Raw genomic sequence first — 12174 nt, 5'->3', positions numbered from 1 at the left:
AATCCTAGCCAGAGTGTGTTTGGCTTTCAACATACATTGTAAGTGGAGTTTGTCATTACATTTTTCATGGTTAGTATACTGTGCCTCTGGCTAACAGTGACATAGAAGTGATACCCAGGGTAAACCTACAATCTCCCATCCACTCATCAGGATTCCTCTTGAAGAGAGTCAATGAGGGACTCTGGCTAACATGGAGTGGGAGTTTACTCAAGAGTGGGGGAGCCTCTGGGTTATGGATCTGTCACTCCAGCATGTCCTATTTATTTCAGTCCTGAGGTTCAGGTCTCTTGAGCGCGTAGCTTGATGGGATTCTGATTTTCCAAGGTGTGGCATGTCCATTGATTCCAGGTTGGGCATGGCTTTATACATCTGGCACAGATCGCCTCTGGGCAGGCAGTATGCCACTGAGTGGAGCTGCAGTTTCTTTAACCGGGCAGTGAATGGCATGTGTTTAAGCCCTTTGATCCTCCTGGTGAGGTACTTTTGTGGTCTTTCCAGCTGCTGCAGGTGTCTGAAAAGGTATATCCCACAAGGGGCATTGTACTCAATTATGGGCCTGATGAGGGATGAGTTAAGAGGCACAATGACCTCCACTGATGTAGATGTGATTACCTTCATGATTAGGTGGGCTATATGAAATGTTTCTCTGAACACTTTGGCCACATGGTTGTCGAATGTGAGATTGCTATCGACTTGGGTCCCCAGGTCCCTTATCACTTCTTCCATACTTAATGGGTTGCCACATATGTAGTAATTTGTGGGCACTTCGTTTTTGACTAAGGGGAGGGCTATACACTGTTTTGTGTTTAGCTTGAGGACATGGCTCTGGCACCAGTTGTCTGTTTCTATGAGGCCCTTTTGTGGGATGCTTGTGTCAGCTGGAGGGTCGATTATGGTGCCCAGTTTGCAGTCATCTACAAACTTGTTCACCAACAGTCCTTCTGTGTTGGCCTGTACCTCTGAGAAATATATACCAAACAAGGGAGGTCCCAGGATTGAGCCTTGTGGGATGACACTTGTAGCTGGTTTGTGGTCTGACATGGCTCCAGCATTTCAGACCATGTGGGTTCTGTCCTTGAGCCAGTTTGCAACCCATCTAGTGACATAGGGGTTTCTATTGAAGCTGGTGATCTTATCTATGATGACCAAGTGGGGTACTGGAAGGCTTTTGCAAGGTCCAAGTAGGCTGTGTGGACCACCATCCCTCATCAATGGCCTTGGTGACTGTTTCAAATACTCAACCAGGTTTAAGAGGCAGGATCTGCCCTTAACAAAGCCAAAATGGGTAGGATCCAGTGTCTGTGTGTCCCCAATATGTTTATTTCTGAGGTCCATGATGATCCTTTCCATAGCTTTGTCGGGCTTCTGGGGTGATTGCTAGCAGTATCCGTTGAGGCACCATCTTTGTGGAGAGGGTCCACTGTTGCTGTACACTGCTCTTTGGGTACATATCATGTGTTAAGGCTGACATTGAACAGTGGTTTTATGTGTGTGTTCAATTCTTCTTGGGGTTCATGTTGGACACAGCCCAGGACACCGTCTGGTCCCATTGATGCTGTCTGTTTTGCTTTGGAGAGGCTGGCTGTTACCTGAGCATCTGCGATGTCAGGGGGCCAGCACTCTGCTGGGATAGATATTTGCCCTTTTGGTGGGGGCGGTTTTGCACTGAACCTGTCAGCTTGGATGATGGCAATGTCTGTGGGTTTGTTGTATTGTTTGTCATTTTGGACTAATTCTGAATATATTGGGGATTCCCACACAGGTTCCTACAATAAGTAAAGAATGCCTTGTGATCATCCTTGGTGTCCCGTACAATTTTTATCTCACAGATGGCCTTAGACAATTTTATGTGTGGACGTTGTTTTTCAGTAATACTGGTCAGGGATGGCTTCCCTTTTTGTGATTTGGATCTATCATATAGTAGCTTCCTCCTTGTATTGTATGGTTTGTTTATGGCTGGGGTCCACCAAACAGGATGCCTGCCTTTGGAGGATTGGGTCTTGGTTTTATTTGGGTTTGCATGATCCATGCATTCCTGACAGTGTTCATAGAATGCGTTTATAAAGGGTTATGAGGTCTGGGCCGTATTTTCCACAGACACAGGGGCTGTGAAGGATTCCACCTCAGTTTTGAGGTGTGTGACATATGCTTTAGTGAACATTTTTCACTGTGGTTTTCTGGCCATGGGCTGGGGTGGGGATGTGAATATCCAGTGAGATTACTAACTGGTGTGATCGTACCAGTGAGGGATACACTTCTGGTCTTGGGCATAGAGTCCCCATGTTGGTGATGATCAGGTCCAGTATGTTTTCCCCTCTTGTGGGAGTGGTAGCAAGTTGTTCCATAGCATTTTGGTTAATAAATTCTGGGATCCTTTGCCCTAGGGTGTTGGAGCTAGGGTAATGCTCCCAGTGTATGTTTGGGTAGTTGAAGCCACCCAATATAATGGTGTTTGGGGAGATCTTCATATTTTCATGTGTTCTCCAGTCGGCCAAGTGTGGTTCCTGGGTTTAGGAGGGTGGTCTGTAGCAGGCTATGAACTGGAAGGCGGTTTTACCCACTGTTGGTTACACATGGGTAGTCTCTGATGCTTCATGCTGTGCCACCAACCTGGGGGTGTGGGTATCTTTGACAAATATTGATACTCACCCTCCTTTTGTAGTTTGTTCCATGTTTTGCAGCTGTAAAGCATGGTATGAGGTGTACCTGTGAATGCTAGGGTGCTCTTGGGAGCCTTGAACCAGGTTTCTGTTACTGCACAGATATCAACATTCTCCATGCTGAGGAGTGTTTGGAGTGCATGCATCTTGCAGTTTAGACTTCTGGCATTGAGTAGCATTACTTATACTTTCTTATCCCTTGTGATACCTATGGAGGTGGGTTTGTCTTTTGAGCCTTACCTAGAAAAGGCACTATGGGGGTGACAAGAGCCTTTGGCAATATCCAATAGGCCACAGGTGATAGGTGAAATCCATCCCTAGCAAAGCATCATGTCTTGTCGAGCATCTCATCCCAGGCTGACAGGCATTGAATCCCCTTTCAATGACACCAATACTTAAGCCAATTGTTGTAATTGATCATCTTGTCTTCATATTGTGGCCTCATGTTTGGTGAGGGTAGGATGCTACTGAAGGTCATCAAGTTTTCATATACGACATGGTGGTAAATGCTGTTTAGCACTATCTTACATTGCTTAACACATGGCAATCATGCCTCAGGTGGTGCTGCAGGGCTTCCTATGTCGGATGCACATACTGCACTCCCTATACATGTTTGGAAACAGGTAGTGTCAAGTTAGGCATCCATTTTACTATATGTGCGAGTCAGAGAGAGGTATAATTTCCAGGGTTCCTACTGAGCCAGTGTATGTGCTATGTGTTGCCTCTTTGCCAAGGCCAAGGCATACTGGGCATGCCTCCTTCTGCCTACTGGGGCAGGCTCAGGTTGTTCCTCCTCCGAGTCACGCTCTGCCTGTGATGGCCTTGGCACTGGTGGGGTGCTGTCTGTCCCAGGCCTATGCTGGTCCTGTTGCAGCTGTTTTCACAGGATCATATTATGTAGCATAGCACATACCATGACAATTTGGGTACATGTAGTTGGTGAGTATTGCAAGGCTCCACCAGATGTGTCCAGGCACTGGAATCGTGACTTGAGCAACCCAAACATACACTCGATTACATTTCGTGTTTGTGCGTGTGCCTCATTATGGCATTCTTGTTCAGGTGTGTGTGCATTTCTGATGAGTGTCATCAGCCACAGCTCCAGTGCATAGCCAGCATCCCCCACTAAGTGACCATGTGGGATGTCCCCATTGGCAAATGTCTGGTACAGCTGCGTCAGATGCCAGATATGGTAATCATGGTAGCTTCCAGGGCAGCCAGCACACACATTCATTATTATGCCCTGGGCATCACACACCACCTGGCACTTGATGGAGGGGAAGCCCTTGCAGCTAATGTAGGCCCTACCCCGCTCACCGGCTGGTGCTTTGATGCGTATATGCGTGCAGTCTATTGCACCCACTACCTCAGGGTATTCTGCTATTTGCTGGAAGAGACGCATATTGCTGGCCAATACCTCATGGGAATTGGGGAAATATACATGATCACCGACATGTGCTGACATGGCATCCAGGAACTGGTGCAGTACCCTGGATGCTGATGCCTGTGATATCCCCATCATATCACCAGTTGGTCTCTGAAAGGTACCTGTTGCTAGTATTCTTAGGACAACACATACCTTGTTTTCCACTGGGATGGGTTCCCCTCTGTTGGTTCTGTGTGTGAGGCGTGGCCTGCACAGCTCAATGATTTGCTGCAGGAGGTCTCTGTCCACTCTATAGCACTCCACTATCTCCAGCTCATGTAACCCCTGGTAGGTGACCCTGGGCCTGTACACTCTTCTCCGTCTCCTCACTGTGGGTTGTCCGGCAACATTTGCATTGTCACCACCCTCAGCATGTTGCATATGATGTCTTATTACAGCAATGGCAGCCAGATCATTTTTTGTCTGAGTGAAGCTTTTTCAGTTTTCACTTCTAGTAGCATACTCCAGTGTTTCAGTGTCTCTTGTGAGAAACAAACTGCACTGTTGTTTGCAGAGTTTTAAGTGCTGGGCTGGGCTAGGCTAGTGTTCTGCCTGTGTTATTGCCTGATTCGGGTTGTTTTCACCTGCTAGCTCTACTAGTATCACCTGGTAGCTTCCTGCTATTTGTTGTGCTTCCTTTTTCCTTTCTGTTTCCTCAGGGGGAGCGACGTGCATACAAGCGCAAACAGGCTCACAGCAGCTCACACACGCGCATACATGCTTAGACGGACTAAAACTTGCTTATTCAGGCTAAAACACACACACACCAGCGCAAACAAGTTTACAGGTATTCCAACAGCCTTATACATGCTTACTCCAGCTTAAACACACGCACTCACGCTTACACACGCGCACTCTGTCTTACTCAAGTTTACGGGCATGCACATATGCACATACCCGCTCAGCAAGAAACTTTGGTGTTATCCACGGTATACACCTTCCATTTCTTGGCTTTCCCTGGCCTACCTGTTGACACACCTCTTTCCATGATGTCTGACACCTAACAGATGCCACTGTCCTCCAATGAGCTGCACTGCTTTCATACATACCCCCTTGTGATGTCACCTATCTCCTACTCTGTTCCTCCCCATATCCTACTCCTACACTCCACTGACTGTGCTCATTTGCTATGTAAAAGTGCGATCCACTATCCTAACACTCATTTACATAGGATTGCCTACTAATGCTTGGTTACATATCTTAGACTGGGCTTCTCCCCTTAGCAACCCTTACTCAGTGGCCATGTTGTCTTCAGCCTGCTATTCCCTTACATTGTAATTTGACAATTTTCATAAATTCCTTGTTTGTGGCTTTTATTGCCTTATTTTATGATTTTTATAGCGCACCCCATTTGCGTGGCGCTGCGCTACGCTTAAACATCGGAGATCTGTGAAAAAAAATTATTTTTATTTTAATTTTGCATCAGGGAAACTTTCCAATGGCCGTATATTTGGCCATTGGCATGCTTTCTCAACCATATGCAACCTTTATTTGGAGCTGACAAAGCTCCATTGTGCTATCTGCAGAACGGTACTCAGTTGTCAACTGAGTACATTTCTGCAGCTAACACGTCTCCTACTCAGACAGGTTTCTGCTTCCTGGATCGCAAATTTACCTCATTTGCATGCCTTTCGGCTGCAAGTGAGGTAATTTGCATATCACAGCCCACTCCGTGTAGGAGATGCGTTAGGAGCTCTCTTACACGCCCCTACAGGCTGTTCGTGGATCGCTCGTCAGACATGATGTCTGCATGGGGTCTTACTCTACTCGTAGACTCCGTGCAAGCCATCATGAATCCAGCCCAGTATCTGGACCAGAAGAGGAATAATCATCAGCTGAAGTATCAGCATTTGTGTTTGAAGATGTGCCTTTTTTAAGAATAGATTTAGTCCATTTCCTTTTGGGGGTGGTCCGGTTATGGGCAATGAAACGGACATGTTTGGCTTTGTTTTCAAAATTAAAAGGGTCACCTTTAGTATAATAATCAAGATCCCTGTGAAACTTTTTCTTTTTCCTTTCTTTCAACTGGGATTCTAATGTAAGTAATTCCTTGCTCAAATTTTTGATACTGTCAGTGTAAATTGTCTGACCCTCAAATTCCTTAGCCTGTTCACTAAGCAAAGTAATGGATGAGATTTCTTGTTCTATGATTCTGTTGGAATATATTAACATGTGAACCCAGACTTCAGGAAATCCTTGGTGACAGATGTTCATTTTCTTTTCGTAAGGGTAAAAATTTATCTGCTTTCTTTAATCATTTTAAACACTGCTATGCCAAAACCACTCACACTATACAGACTACATTATCAGGTGAACCTTTATTTGGATGTTTTCCTTGTGGACATTGCACATACTGTACCAAGTTACTTAAAACTAAAAGTTTTACCAGTCACAATACCCCTGAGGTATTTAATATCAAATTCTTTGCTAATTGCTCCTCTGACTGGGTCATTTACTTGGCTAAGTGCACTTGTTCTGCATTTTATGTTGGTCAAACCTCTCAACTATTGAAACTATATATATATATATACACACACACACACACACACACACACACACACACACACATACACACATACACACACACACACACACACACACACACACACATATATATATATATATATATATATATATATATATACACACACACACACACACACACACATATATATATATATATATATATATGTGTGTGTGTGTGTGTGTGTGTGTGTGTGTGTGTGTGTGTGTGTGTGTGTGTGTGTGTGTGTGTATGTATATATATATATATATATATATATATATATATATATATATATATATATGGGATTTCTTTAAGTGGAGCATGTCCAACAGCTCTGGGTTTGACATAGCTTTATATGTTAGGCAGAGATCACCTCTGAGTAGGCAATATGCGACGGAGTAAAGCTGGAGTTTTTTGAGACGGTCTGCATAGGGCATCTGTTTGAGGCTGGTAATCCTCTTTGTGAGGTATTTCTGTGGCCTTTCCAGTTGTTGTAGATGTCTTGTGAGGTGCATACCAAAAGGGGCATTGTGCTCTATAATGGCTCTAATGAGTGATGAGTAGAGGGGAACAATGACCTCTTTTTTTTTTGGATGAGAAACCTTTTGTGATGAGGTGTGCCACGTAGAAGGATTTCCTGACTACTGTGGTGATGTGATTATCAAAGGAGAGACTACTGTCCACTTGTGTCCCAAGGTCTCTTGTACAGAGTTTTTACCAAAGAGGATGACAATGCACTTTTTGGCATTGAGCTTGAGACCATGGCTTTGACACCAGGCATCTGTCTTAGTGAGGCCCTTTTGTAGGATGTCCACATCATTAGGAGTTTTGATTATGGCTCCTAGTTTGCAGGCATCTGCGAACTTCATTAGCCAAAGACCTTCTGTGTTAGCCTGTATTTCAGAGAAGTAGATACCAAACAGGAGAGGACCCAGGACTGAACCCTGTGGTACTCCACTTGTCACTGGTCTGAAGTCGGATTTGGAGTCTGCTACTTTCACAGTGTGGGTTCTGTCAGTGGGCCAGTTGGCAACCCATCTTGTGACATAGGGATTTATACCTAGTTTAGTGAGTTTATCTATAATTCCAGAGTGGGGGATGGTGTTGAAAGCCTTGGCAAGATCTAGATAGGCTGTGTGAACCACCTTAACCTTGTCAACGGCTTTGGTGAATTCTTCAAAGAAGTCTATCAGGTTTAGGAGACATGATCTGCCTTTTACAAACCTGAACTGGGTGGGGTCCAGAGTTTGGAGATTACCAATGTCTTTGTTTATAAGTTCCATGATAATATGTTCCATGGCCTTGCAGACCAGGCTCATCAAGCTAATGAGGTGGTAGTTCCCGGGGTCCGTGGTGGCTCCCCCCTTGTGGAGTGGGATAACCGTCGCTGTGTGCCAACGCAGCCTGGGATGTTGTCTGGTCCCATGGATGCTGTGTTCTTGGCTTTGGAGAGTGTGTTTTTTACCTGTGCAGCTCTGATTACAGGAACTTTGCATTCTTCCGGTATAGAGATGGGCTGTTTAGGGGGTGAGAGGGGGGTAAAGTTAGCACTGAACCTATCTGCCAGGATGCTGGCAATATCAGTTGGGTCTGTATATTTATTGCCATTGTACTGTAACTCAGAGCAGATCTGAGTGTTGCCATTGAGATTCTTGACATAGCTATAGAATGCTTTGTGGTTGTCTTTAGAATCAGTGGCAATTTTGTTTTCATAACTAGCTTTGGAGGATTTTAGCAGGGATCGCAGTTTCTTAATGAAGCTGACCAGGGAGCTCCTCCACTCATGGGATTTTACTCTCTTTTGCAACAGTTTCTTCCTTCTGTTGTACAGTTTCTTTATGGCAGGGGACCACCAGACTGGCTTCCTTTTTTTGGAGGATAATGTCTTGGTTCTGTTTGGGATAGCACGATCCATGCACTCATGTAAGTGCTTATAAAGTGCAATTGTGTAGGATTCAATAGTCGTAACTGTATTGTCCATCTGTATGGGTGTCATGAAGTTCACCACTTCTGTCTTAAGAAGCATGAAGTTGGCTTTGGAGAAAATTTTTACCATGGTTTCTTTAATGGGGGGGGTGGGGGCAGAATGTGGATATCTATGGTAATTAGTTTATGGTCGGATCGGACCAATGAGGCATTGACTTCAGGTGCGGAACACTGGTCACTCATGTTGGTAATGACTAGATCTAGGATACTGTTGCCTCTGGTGGGGGTGTGAATAAGTTGATCCAGGGCATTGGAGTTTATGAATTCCAGAAAGCGTTGCATGAAGGAGTTGGTACACGAGTAGTTTTCCCAGTTAATGGTGGGGTAGTTGAAATTACCCATTATTAGGGTGTTTGGTTGAACCCTAATATTTTCCAGTACATCAAGAAAAGAGGAGTGGGAATCCTGGGTCGTGGTAGGTGATCTGTAGCAAGCTACAATTTGGATTGCAGTTTTGCCCGGAGTTAGTTGCACTTGGATAACCTCGGCTGCATTATGCTGAGCAACTAGCCTGGAGGTGTGGATATCCTTAATGAATATGGACACACCTCTGCCTTTGGTGTTCCGGTCCAGGTTACATGGCCGAAAAGTGTGGTATGAGTTATAGCCTGGTAGTGCAGGGGTGCTCTCTGAAGCCTTGAACCAGGTCTCAGTCACTGCACAGATATCGATTTTCTCCATTTTAAGGAGTACCTCGAGTGAGTGCATTTTGAGATTTAGACTTCTAGCATTGAGTAGCATCACCCTCAGTTTCTGCTTGCCTGTTCCTGTTACAGTGGTGAATTTGTCATTTGAACCTTTCCTAAAAAAGGCACTATAGGGGCGGCAAGAAACTTAGCCAATATCCGGAATCCCAGAGGTGACAGGTGCAGGCCATCTCTGGCAAAACATTGTGGTCTGTCGACCATGTCATCCCAGGCAGACAGATACTGGATCCCTTTAGAATGGCACCAGAAGCTTAACCAATTGTACCTGTTGTTCTTGTTTTTCAGCTCAGGAACAGATATTAGAGAAACTGCTTCTGTACCAGAGGTGAATGAAGAGTCTTGATTATTGGTATGTTACAGATACATTCCATAAATCACTCTTGCTGTGATATATGCAGTGAACCTTCAAAGGCAATTGTGGATGTTGTCATAGATCAGGAGGACATATACCAAGGGAATATGCATCCAATCACTGTGACTGTGCTTCGCCCTGCCATTTGGCCATGCAGGTGCCACTTCAATCTGGCATTTATACATTACCACAGTTTTATAGACTGGTGCATAGCAACTTACATTACGGTGGTTGCCAAGACATGCTGATAGCCACCTGCTTTGCTGCCATTTACTTGTCTACATTTAGTACTCCTCGCTGGTACATTATGCATGTTGGACTGCAGACATGCCAACACACTGTTCAAATCCATTTGGTGGGTCTTTGTCCTTGTCCCATACAACAGACCTACTGGGTGACACTCTCACATTCCCTTTGAATTTATATCCAATGCAACCTTCCTGCAGCTGCAGCCCCCACCCACCCTTGCCCAATGGTAGTAAACCACTGCTGCAGACTTGTTTAGAGATCATCAACTAGGGCCCTTTGTATTTCTTTGCTTAGTCAGTGGTATCGGTCATGGCATAGTGGCATACCAGCAGCTGTTTGGTTCACCTGTAGAGATCTGTAAGACTGGCTCAGGAGTCACACTCAGGAAGGTAATTTTTTGTCTCTCCTTCTCTTTGTCTCTATTCTTCTGTTATTTATTTATTTATTTTTATTTGTAATATTTTATTATTCTTTTGAAGTGTCTGCCTTACCTATGCTCCTCCTGCTAATGAGTTGCCATCTGCTTCCAAGCCTACCTCTCATAGATTGTTACTAGGCTAATGACCCGGGGGGGGGTCTTTCTAAGCCTACCTAAGTTTTTCTGAAATAATAATGATATCCTGTTAATGAATAGGACATCCGCAGCCAGGCATTTATAATCGACCTGTGTCCATAAGGGGCACGGGTGCTAGGCCCAGTGTAAATTTCCTATTCCCCATCCACTGGTCTAGGTTGCACTTAAACTGAGTAATAGATGAACTCAACTTCATATGGATGGGAAGTCTGTTCCGTAGGATGGGCAGTCCTTGGGACACATATCTGTCTTTCCAGTATGTTCTGTTTAAGTCACAGAAAAAATTCAGGTCCCTAGACCTTGTATTTCTGGTACTCCCTGACTTACAAATATGTAGGAGATGCATAAGTGCCTTGTAAGCCAGGCATAGACCACCCTTCAGCAATCTATAGCAGACTGGGTAGAGGGGAAACGGCTTCAAGGCGCTCTGCATAAGGCAGGTTTGCTACGCCTTGTATTCTTTTTGTGAGGAAACTTTTAAGATTGTTCTAGTTGCTGCATATGCCTGGTCAGGTACATACTAAAGGGAGCACTGTAGTTTATGACTGGTCTGATAAGAATAGAGTACAGTGGGATAATGACTTATTTGGACTTAGATGACAAGCCCTTACATATAAGTTGCACAATGCAAAAGGATTTCCTCACCACTGTGGCCACATGGTGGTCAATGGTAAGGCTTCTGTCTACGTGTGTACCCAGATCCCTGACCACTGGGTCGTCTCTTAGGGCCGTATTATCAATATGGTAATTAGCCAGGATATTTGACTTCTGAAAGGGTACAATTATGAATTTCTTAGCATAGTTTAAGACCATGGCTTTGGCACCATTTGCTACTCAGAGATAGACCTTCTTGAAGAATGCTACTGTCTGCAGGGGAGTGGATGATAACCCCCAGCTATCAATCATCTGCAAACTTAGTTAGCCATAAACCTTCAGCATTTGCTTCCATTTCAGAGAAACAGATGCCAAAAAGGAGCAGGCCCAGTATGGAGCCCTGGGAGACACTACTAGTGACTGGCTTCTTGGTGGAGGTGACCTCACCAATTTTGACCTCTTGAATCCTATCACTGAGCCAGTTGGCTGTCCAGTGGGTGATAAAAGGGTTTACACCTAAAGTAGCGAGCTTGTCTATAATGTTTGAGTGAGGTATTGTATTAAAAGCCTTAGCCAAGTTGAGGTAAGCTGTGCACAGTCTTACCTTCAGTTAATTTTTTGGTGACCACCTTAAAAAAGTCCAGTAGATTTAATAAGAGGGACCTTCCTTTAACAAAGCCAAACTGTGATGGGTTCAGTGTTTGCAGGTTACCTATGTCCTCAGTGATCATGTCCATTATGACACCAACACATTGGCCCTGTAATCAAGAAGCCTCAGTCCTCACCGCTGGCAACAGTGGGTAACATACACACTGGGAAGGTGACAAGTACACACACAGTAAAGTGCAATTTCCCTTAAGAGCGCACAGAGACCACAGTCAGTCTGGGGCTGGTTTCTCCCTTCTTCTCCAGATCCCCAGTAAGACTCACCACTGGCACAGCTATAGAGTTGAGATCGCAGCTCAGTGGCCATGCTACAACCTCCAGCATCCTCTCTGTCCAACTAGTGCTTTGTGTCCCTGCCCAAGTATCTGATACACACACACTTAGGGGTTTGATTTATATTCAAACACACACACACACACACACACACACACACACACACACACACACACACACA

The sequence above is a fragment of the Protopterus annectens genome, chromosome 5.part1, assembly GCF_019279795.1.
Source record: "Protopterus annectens isolate FY-2018-M chromosome 5.part1, PAN1.0, whole genome shotgun sequence".
In the NCBI taxonomy this organism is placed as follows: Eukaryota; Metazoa; Chordata; order Ceratodontiformes; family Protopteridae; genus Protopterus; species Protopterus annectens.
The sequence above is the reverse complement of the archived record's forward strand: the minus strand, read 5'-3'. Positions refer to the sequence as shown.